Source organism: Megalopta genalis, unplaced genomic scaffold, assembly GCF_051020955.1.
Source record: "Megalopta genalis isolate 19385.01 unplaced genomic scaffold, iyMegGena1_principal scaffold0038, whole genome shotgun sequence".
Taxonomy (NCBI): Eukaryota; Metazoa; Arthropoda; class Insecta; order Hymenoptera; family Halictidae; genus Megalopta; species Megalopta genalis.
The window spans coordinates 1,912,501-1,922,500 of record NW_027476107.1 but is presented as its reverse complement, the minus strand read 5'-3'; the positions used below and the strand labels follow the sequence as shown (position 1 = coordinate 1,922,500).

The 10,000-nt window shown below is 52.8% G+C and overlaps 1 pseudogene; it reads left to right on the top strand.

The window, feature by feature from the left end:
* The window catches only part of LOC143261177 (large subunit ribosomal RNA), a 2,997-nt pseudogene extending 2,644 nt beyond the window's left edge, over positions 1–353 (top strand).
* Positions 354–10,000: the final 9,647 nt, after the last annotated feature.

The window sequence follows — 10,000 nt, the reverse complement described above, 5'->3', positions numbered from 1 at the left end:
GATCTTCCTTGCTGCGAGGCTTCCGTGGCGTTTCCCATCGGTGCGGTCGTCCTCTTCGGCCGCCATTCAACGCTCAGCTCAGAACTGGCACGGACTAGGGGAATCCGACTGTCTAATTAAAACAAAGCATTGCGATGGCCCCCACGGGTGTTGACGCAATGTGATTTCTGCCCAGTGCTCTGAATGTCAACGTGAAGAAATTCAAAAAAGCGCGGGTAAACGGCGGGAGTAACTATGACTCTCTTAAGGTAGCCAAATGCCTCGTCATCTAATTAGTGACGCGCATGAATGGATTAACGAGATTCCCATCTGTCCCTATCTACTGGCGGTGGCGGTCTGTGGCCACCCAGGGTTGAGAGGCGACCCCCGAACTAGTCCTCGCGTAGGTTGTTGCTACTACCGAGTCGATGGATGCGTCGACGATGAAGGCATTTTAGACCGTCAGTGCGTCGTACATGTAGTACTTCGCATAATGGCGAGGCCCGAGATTAAGCATGCGGGCTGTGGCGTGTTCATGTACAGCATTGAATATGCTGTACTACTCCTTAGCGGGGGACTGTTGTCACTTGTGGCTGCAGTCCCCCGCGTCACGTTATGCGGTTTTTCTGGTCTAACTGGAATGCCGCATTTTCGTTGTCTGAACACGCCACGAAGCAACACGCCGTCGGATTGAATGTTGCTGCTGAGTCGATAGGTGCATCGGCGATGAAGGCACTCGAGAGACCGTCAGTGCGTTGTACATGTAGTGCTTCGCATAATGACGAGGCCCGTGATTAAGCAAGCGGGCTGTGGTGTGTTCATGTACAGCATTGAATATGCTGTACTACTCCCATCCGGGGGACTGTTGTCACTTGTGGCTTCAGTCCCCCGCGTTACGTTATGCGGTTTTTCTGGTCTGACTGGAATGCCGCATTTTCGTTATCTGAACACGCCACAAAGCAACACGCCGACGGAGTGAATGCTGCCGAGTTGACGGATGCATCAGATGCATCGGCGATGAGGGTATTTTGAGACCGCCAGTGCGTTGTACATGTAGTACTTCGCATAATGGCGAGGCCCTTGAACTAAGCATACGGGCTGTGGCGTGTTCATGTACAGCATTGAATATGCTGTACTACTCCCTACCGGGGGACTGTTGTCACTTGTGGCTGCAGTCCCCCGCGTCACGTTATGCGGTTTTTCTGGTCTGACCGGAATGCCGCATTTTCGTTGTCTGAGCGCGCCACGTAGCAACATGCCGCTGGATCTAGAAATCGGGATGCAACCAATCGCCTGGGCAACCCAGGCCGCAAGGGGCAAACGTGCCCTAGCCACACTTGAGCCTCCACGAAAAAGGTACCGCTGGATAGCTCGTGTTCTCAAAACGCAGCGAACCGAACGAAGTGTGGTGGAGAGGAAGAGGCAGCCTCTCCGACTGCTGTCTCCCGCGTGTTTGCCGTGCGTGGCGACCCTTGTCGTCGGAAAAGAGGATCCTGGGATCTGAGGGGGCCCTCTCCTGCGGGTGAGACGTCCCCAACACGTACCTTTGGCCTCTGCTTCGGCTAGATGGGAGGCTGGACGAGAAAAGCAGCCCTGGTCCAGTCAATCGGCTTGGAACGACCATACGCTTCGGCGAGTGGGTTCTGACGGGCGAGGACGCGGGCTGGGTTGAGCAATCGGCCCAGTCAGCAGACTATGTCCGGTGCGTAGCCCTAACCCAGCCTGATGGCGGGTTCCAAAATGTGTGGGTCGGTGGTGGCCGGGGAGCGTACCGGATGAAGGCAAAGATCTAACTATGGGATCTAAATTGAAAGTACAAATTGAACGTTCGAAGTCGGCGGGTCCAGCTCCTACTCGGAGTGAAGCCGTCGCCACAGACGCGGAAGCTACAGCAGCAGCTGTTAGCCCTCCTGCGTCTGCGAAAAAGACAAGGTCCGGGAAGGTGCTGAACATCGCCAATCCTCGTGTGACCTTGGAGAGATGCGTGACACCCACGCGAGCGGTCTCGGTGAAAACTGAGGCCACGGTAGAAGGCGCGCCGGACACCGGTAACGTGGGGACAGCGCCCAAGTCGGGGGACTCCCCCAGCCGCAAGGCTGGGAAGGAGAAACCCAGAAAAATCGAATCAGTCAAAGACACGCTCGTGAAGGTGCAACCGGCACCCGTGCGTGTCGAAGACCCCGAAGGTGGCGGTTGGAAAACCGTCACCAAAAAGTCGAAGCGTGCCAAGCCAGTCGCACCTACTGGCAAGGCCGCAGCAAACCAGGCCAGGAAATCGAAGGGGACGGTTTCCGGGCACAAGGTACGGCCTCTCGATCTCGTGAGAGACGAAGCCTTCAGGCGAGTATCGGAGATACGGACCTTTTGCTTTCGACCCGAGTCGAAAGTCAACAAGGAGTCCGGGTCGAAGATACTAGCAGAAGTCGGAGCACTCAACGAGTTGGTCCAGGAGCTGATTCAACGAAACAGCTTCGTCGAAGGGCAACTCGCCGCGGTCAGGGCGGACCTAAAAGCGCGTCCTGCCGTAATGAGTGCGGCGCGACCTGGGCCGTCCAAGGGAACCCTCCCGAAGACGGTCTCCAATGCCGCGCAGTTGACCTACGCCCAAGTGGCAAAGGTCAACCAGTCAGCGACTCCGGAGGCGAGAAGACCACCGACACAATACGTGGTGCGTATCTTCCCGCCAAAGGATAAAGGACAGAACAGCGATGCTACTAAGAGAGCTGTTCTGTCGATCGTAAAACCTGCGAAGGAGGCGATCCGTGTCAGATCGGTTCGACGCATCCACTCCGGTGGCATCGTCGTCGAAACCGATCGCAAGGAGGACCTAAAAGCCTTCGTAGGCAATAAGAAGCTGGCGAGTGCGGGACTGTCCGTCTCCTTGCCCAGCAAACGGGACCCCGAGGTCCTGATTTATGACATTCCGAAAGGGATGGGCAAGGAGGAAATTGCCTCCAGTCTTTGGAGGCAAAACCTCTCTGAGGCGTCCCAGAAGGATGTGCCTTCGGGTGTTCGGGTCAGTCGCATGGCTGGCAAGACCCCGGAGACAGCCAACTGGGTAGTGGCCGTCAGTCCGCAGATTCGTCGGCGGCTGGCGCAGAGAGGGGACCGGGTGTACCTTGGGTGGAGTTCCTGCCGTGTGCGGGACTTCATACAGGTCACCCGTTGCTACAAGTGCCAGCGCTTCGGGCACACCGCGAAGCGCTGTAAATTCAAAGAGGATGTCTGCGGACATTGTGCCGAAAAAGGGCACGGATATGCGCTCTGCAGCAGGAAGAGCAAGCCTCCGGTTTGTTCCAACTGCAAAGACAGAGGGCGGCCACACGACCATAAGTCGCGAGACCCGGCCTGCGCCTCCTATCAGGAAGCGCTGGTTTTGGAGATGTCTCGTATAAGACAAGAATAATTTGAATTACTCGAATGGATAGTACAAACGACCGGCGACGCTCGAGAGTCATACGGGTCATGCAGCATAACATGCAGCGGGCCCGAAACGTGACCGACGAAGTCCGGACTGAGATGCATAGGCGAGGGGTAGATGTGTTGCTTGCACAAGAGCCATATAGCTGGCGGGGTACTGTGCCCGGGCTAGGCTTGAGAACGAGGCTGATCACGGCAGGCGAACCGGTGATGGCTGCAATAGCGGTCAGAAACCCGGATCTAACCGTGGTCAAAGTCTCTAACTTGTGCGACACGCATTTGTCCTGTGTCAGCATCTCGGGTTCGTTTGGGAGCTTCTTCCTGATCAGCCAATACTTTCAATGCTCCGATGACGTTGAATCAGGTCTGGCGCGGTTGGAGAGAGCTCTTTCCGCACTTAAGCATAACCGAGTCATTATCTCTGCCGACGTTAACGCGAAATCAGCCCAGTGGGGCAGCGCGGAGACGGACGTGAGAGGCCGTAAACTCGAAGAGTTTATCGTGAGCCATGGCTTGGTTGTCTTGAACGAGGCTGGAAACGCTCCGACGTTTTCCAGCCCTAGTGGACAGTCATACATCGACGTCACACTATCGACACCTGATATTTGCGACAAGGTGCGAGGTTGGAAGGTCCGCGAGGACCTGACGACCAGCGACCACCGAGTCATAGAGTTTTCTTTGAGTTTTTGCGCCGAGGACGGTGCTGCCGAAATTAGTAGCAACAGCAGCACCAACCGGAACGGATTATTACCAAGGTTCCGACTCCGAAGCGCAAAATGGCCCGAGTTCGACAAGGCGCTGCAGGAAAGTAAGAGGAGTATATCCCCCGATCCATTGAACAATAAGGGGGATGTCGAACATCTAGCACAGGAGATCGAAAGAATGATCGTCCAAGCGTGCGACTCCTCGATGCCAACCAAGCAGTGGCATTCAAAATCCGTCCCATGGTGGACGGCCGACCTGACGAGGCAAAAGAGGCGAGTCTACAAACTTAGACGAGCCTCGCAGAACGCAGCATGTTCAGAGGAGCAGAGGGCGGCCAAGAGGACCGAGTATCTTAAACAGAGAAAGGCCTACAAAGCCGCCATCAAAGCTGCTCGGTCGCACAGCTGGCGTGCATTCGTGACCGAGCAGGGAAACAAGGAACCCTGGGGCCTCATTTATAAGATCACGAGGCAGAAGATGACAGCCAGCACGGTCATCTCGAATATAAATCGTAACACTGCCCAGGGTTACACCACAGACTGGGACTCCACCGCTTCCGCGCTGCTGGAGGGGTTAATTCCGGACGATAGCCCCGCGAATGACTCCCCGGATCATGCGCGAGTCAGGAGGGAAGCTGCCATCGAGCCGGAGAGTGAGGACGCCAGTCCCTTCACCCTCTCGGAGCTCAGATCGGCGGTCAACCGACTGAAGAGCGGCAAGTGTCCAGGCCTAGATCGGATCGAGCCGGAGATTTTAAAACGTTCGTGTAATACAATCTCACGCGAGCTCCTCCGACTCTACAACGGATGCCTGGCACACGGAGTCTTTCCCGTGGAATGGAAAGTCGGGTCCATCATTACCATCCTTAAAGGACCCGAGAAACCTGAAACGGAGATAAAGTCCTACAGACCAATATGCTTGCTTTCGGTCGTAGGCAAAGTCTTGGAGAAGCTAATCGCTACGCGATTAGCTAGTTTGTTTTTGCACCCCGACTACGCCTCCGATCGGCAATACGGATTCAGGCCGCATCGATCCACGACTGATGCCGTGGTAAAGATGAGGGAGCTTGCGTCCGGTCGAGAGGAAAAGTACGTCGTGGGTCTGCTCTTCGACATTGCTGCGGCCTTTGATAATGTCTGGTGGCCAAGCATACTCAACGCGTTGAGGAAGCGAGGCTGCCCAAAAAACCTATTTAGATTGGTGGTCGACTACTTCGACGGCCGCGTGGTGACTATGGTGTCTGATCGCGGTGCAGTGCGGAAGAAAGTCACTAAGGGCTGCCCACAGGGATCGATTCTTGGTCCGAGCTGTTGGAACTTAGTCTTCGACGAGGTTCTACAGCTCCTATCGAACGCCGGGCTCGCTTGCGAGCCCATCGCCTATGCAGACGACCTTCTTGTCTTGATCTTCGCGAACAGCAGGAAGGGTCTAGAAAGCAATGGCCAATTGGTTGTGGACACCATTTCTCGCTGGTGCGACCAGCAGAAATTGTCGCTGTCTGCGACCAAGACCGAGATGGTATTCTTAAAAGGCTCTCTCGACAGAGAGAGGCCACCTGTGATAAAAGTAGGAGGTCGGAATATTGCCGTCAAGGACTCTGTGCGTTACCTTGGCGTGCATTTTGACTCTAGACTGGGTATCCATTCCCATGTCGAGTATTTGAATGCTAAGTCCTTGCGAACGTTTAATGCGCTAGCAAGGATTGCTAAGTCGAACTGGGGATTGGGATATCGGACGATGCGTACTTTGTACCGCGGCTTGTTTGTCCCAATCGTCACGTATGCTGCCGCGGGCTGGGCAGACCGCCTTACCTCTGGGACGAGTAAAGTGCTCACCAGGGCGCAGAGGCATGTTCTGCTTGGCTGCGTCAAAGCCTACAGGACAGTCTCCACTGATGCGATCCCCGTGATCGCCGGGGAGATACCTGTGGACTTGGCGATAGCGGAGTTCAGCTGCGTGTACAAAGCCAGGAAGAAACTCGGGTTCCAACATGGAACCTATCAAGTGAGTCAGGCCGAATTGGCTGACGAAGTCGTCACCGAAGCCCAAGTTCGCAGAAGGCTGAGGGAGGCGACTTTAGAGATGTGGCAGCAGAGATGGTCGTCCTCGACGAAGGGTAGGGAAACCTTCCAATACTTCGGCGAGGTATCAGACCGTCTCTCAGCGACCTGGATCAGAGTCGACCATGATGTAGCGCAGTTCTTGAGCGGACACGGAGACTTCCGTGCGAAGCTCAAGACGTTCGCCCTGGTCGACGACGAGTTGTGCGAATGTGGGGAGGAGGAAACTCCAAACCACGTCCTCTACGATTGTCAGCGTTACGTAGAGGACAGGGAACACCTACGCCAGGCGGCGATTCGAGAAGGATTTCAGTGGCCAATCGACAAAGCCAGCCTGGTGTCAGAGCAGCTGTTTCAGGAGTTCCGAAAATTCGCACGATCCGTAAGCAAGACTAAGAAGCGAACATAGAACGAAACTGCATACGGAGCGTGGACTCGTCCAGCTCCGTTGATGTACGGCATGCTGGGCGAACCCCTCGGGGTTCGTCCCCTCGGGCCAGGCTGAAGCCCCTCTTGCGGAGATAAAAGACTTTAACACTACTCCGTAAGAGTGCCTGGATTGGGTTGGACTCGAGGTGGCAGTGGGAGTAGCACGCTGTCTTCCCCTGATACGATGGTGAACGAAGGTAGAGCCCGAACACCAGGCACAAGTCGCAAGAGCGGCCGGTATGGTCCACCAAGGACTTAGGTACGGCCCGTCTCTCAGAGACCACAGTTTGACGACAACACTAACTGTCCCTATCTACTGCCTATCTACTGCTCCGCTCTCATCCGCCGTGGTGAACGGACGTGCGACAAGTCGCTCCGAAGTTAATCCGCGTCGTTTCGTAAACGGTAGTTTAAAAGTGACAAAAATTAAAAATTTTTTGTATCAACGTGCAGTGTTTTTTACCAACAACAACCTTGTGCAGTTCATTTGTTGATTGTTTTAACGTTAAAAAAGTTATAAGCATAAACATTTACTTTAAATTGTTCGCGTCCGTAAATTTTGACTACCTGCGCCGTCCCGGATTACAAGGGTCGCCGGCCAGGTATCGGTACCGCTTAACGGTAAAAGTAACGGTTTCTCGGCCTGTAGTACATTCCTCCGCGAAAACTCCTTAGCAACCGTCCCTAGTTACGCGCAAATTTCTTGATACGTACATTATTTTTCACGTGTGAGTTTCCAAAAATCCGAAGAAAAAAATCCGTGTGCAACTCCTAGACGACCTGGACGCCAGCCCAGCAGCCAACCGCCAGCCGACAAACCCACCACCTCGCCAGCCGACCACAACAGACAGGATGGAAGCCGATACATCCGATACAGAGGGCTACATCAAAGTAAGTAAACGCAACAGAAAAAATAAACGTAGAATAGTCTCCGACGCAGAATTAGACTCTGACACCCCGCTAACCAACGTGCCCTCTCAAAAGCCCCCCAAAACCCGGAGAAAATCCGAAGCCCCTTCTCCGCCCCCGGTCACACCTGCCCCCAACAATCCGCAAAACAACAGCAGCAAGACGGCCGCCGTCACTCCCTCCCCCGATCTCACCGCGAACGAACTTCGCTTAAAATCCGAAAAGGTCTCAATGGCCTTATTGAACTTCTTAATGGACCAGGACAACGGTCTCTATCCCGAAGCATCGCAGTTTATCGCCAGTAAACTCGCGAAACTGCAAAGTATCCTTGGAGCGTCCCTCCTCCGCTGCAGTAACCTCGAGGGCCAAATCCACGCCATCACCTCCGAAAATAAAATGCAGCGCAAGACCCTCGAGACAGTCACTGAAAAGTGTCAAGTCTCGAAAGAACCCTCCCGACCCACCACCTACGCCGAAAGAGTCGGAGTCCGCTCCAAAACTGCGGCTCTTTCAAATTTAAAACAGAACCCTCCTAGCGCGATCACGATCCTTCCACAGGATCCCAAGGTCTTCGAATCCAGTGAGAAGACCAAGGAAGCAGTCCTGAAGCTCGTTTCCCCTTCCGAGAACAAATTGCAAATAAAGAGCATCAGGAGGATCCAGGGCAACGGGATCCTAGTCGAGTCCTCTAAAAATTCTGACCTAACCACCCTTCAAGGCAACGCGCAGTTGAAAGCTGCCGGCCTAATAGTAGGAGCCCCGCTAAAGAAAAATCCCAGAATAATATTGTACGACGTCCCGAAACTCGAGAGTGACGAAGCCACACTTAAGGCTATCGTCAACCAGAATCTCGACGGCCCCGAAAAATCTATTTCCCAACAGATCAAACTCGCATTTAAATCAGGCGACAAAAACAGAGATAGATGCAACTGGATTCTAGAAGTGTCTAAACAGGCCCGCGACATCCTCGTCAAGAAAGAGCGAGTCTACGTCGCATGGAATTGTTGCCGCGTCAACGATTACATCGCGGCGACCCGCTGTTACAAGTGCCACAGCTTCGGTCACACGACGAAATACTGCCGCGCCGAGAAAGACATTTGTGGTCATTGCGCCGAGCAAGACCACACTTTCAAAACATGCCCAAACAAGGCCAAACCGTCCTGCTGCCATAATTGCCAGAAAACCGGCAAACCCGCCACCCACTCTGTCACCCACAGCGAATGTCCGGCATACATCGCTGCTATAAATCAGGTCCTCGCTCGCACGGATTATGGTTTATAAACCTAACCACTCCCAATCCATGCCCACCCTTAAAATAGGCCAAGTATCCACTAGACGCAACACAAGTAGCACGCGAATCCTAAAAGTAGCACAAATAAACGCCGGAGGTTCTAAGACAGTAACTGACGAACTCAGACAGATAGCGACAAACAAAAAGATAGATATACTCTTGCTTCAGGAGCCCTACAGTAACGCGAACTCCATCCCAGGCTTCGGAATTACTACAAAAATCATAACCGACAAAAAACGCTTTTCAAAAATCTCTACCGCGGACAAAATTAAATCAGCAATAGTTATTTTCAACACCGAAATAGAAGCCCTTAAGATCGCACAAATAAGCAACACCCATTGCACATGCGTAGAAATCTGCACGAAAGACGACAGATTCTACATAATCAACGCGTATCTCCAATTTTGCGAAAACATAGACTCATACTTAGCCCACCTAGATAAAGCAATTACAACTCTCAAGGGGCATAAAATAATAATTAGCTTAGATTCAAACGCGAACTCCCCCCTCTGGTTCAGCAAACGCACAGATCCTCGAGGAGAGACAATGGAAGATTTCATCTCCCAACACAGACTCTTCGTAGTTAATAAGCCTTCCGCAACCTTCACATTCAACACACCTAGAGGAACTTCTAACATTGATCTCACTCTAGCGTGTGCAAACTCATTCGACAAAATCAGGTGTTGGTCGGTACATGACAGTACGACCACGAGCGACCACAGTCTAATAACCTATTCCATCCAACTATTCCACACTTCTAGCCGACCAGTCAGAACCAATAGGTTCAACGTTAAAAAAGCAGACTGGGACAAATTTCACCACTGTCTCTCCAACAAAACTACAAACGACCCGCCCCCCTTAGAAACCTCAACTCCAGAATCACTCGCCGCGAAAATAGAAAATAAAATCATAACAGCAGCAGAACAATCCATCCCGCAAAAAACACGCTTCCCGAAATCCGTCCCTTGGTGGACTCCGCAACTAAGCAAACTTAGAAAAGAGGTCACTGAGGCAAGACGTATCTATCAAAGAACAAAAACGAAATCGGTAAGGCAATCCTTAGGAGAGTCTTATCGAACCCTCCGAAATAAATATATATCAAAAATTAGATCCGCGAAACTCAAAAGCTGGAGAAACTTCGTCTCCAAGGAAGGAAACGAAAACGCATGGGGAATAACATACAAAATAGCAAACAAAAAACTAAAAG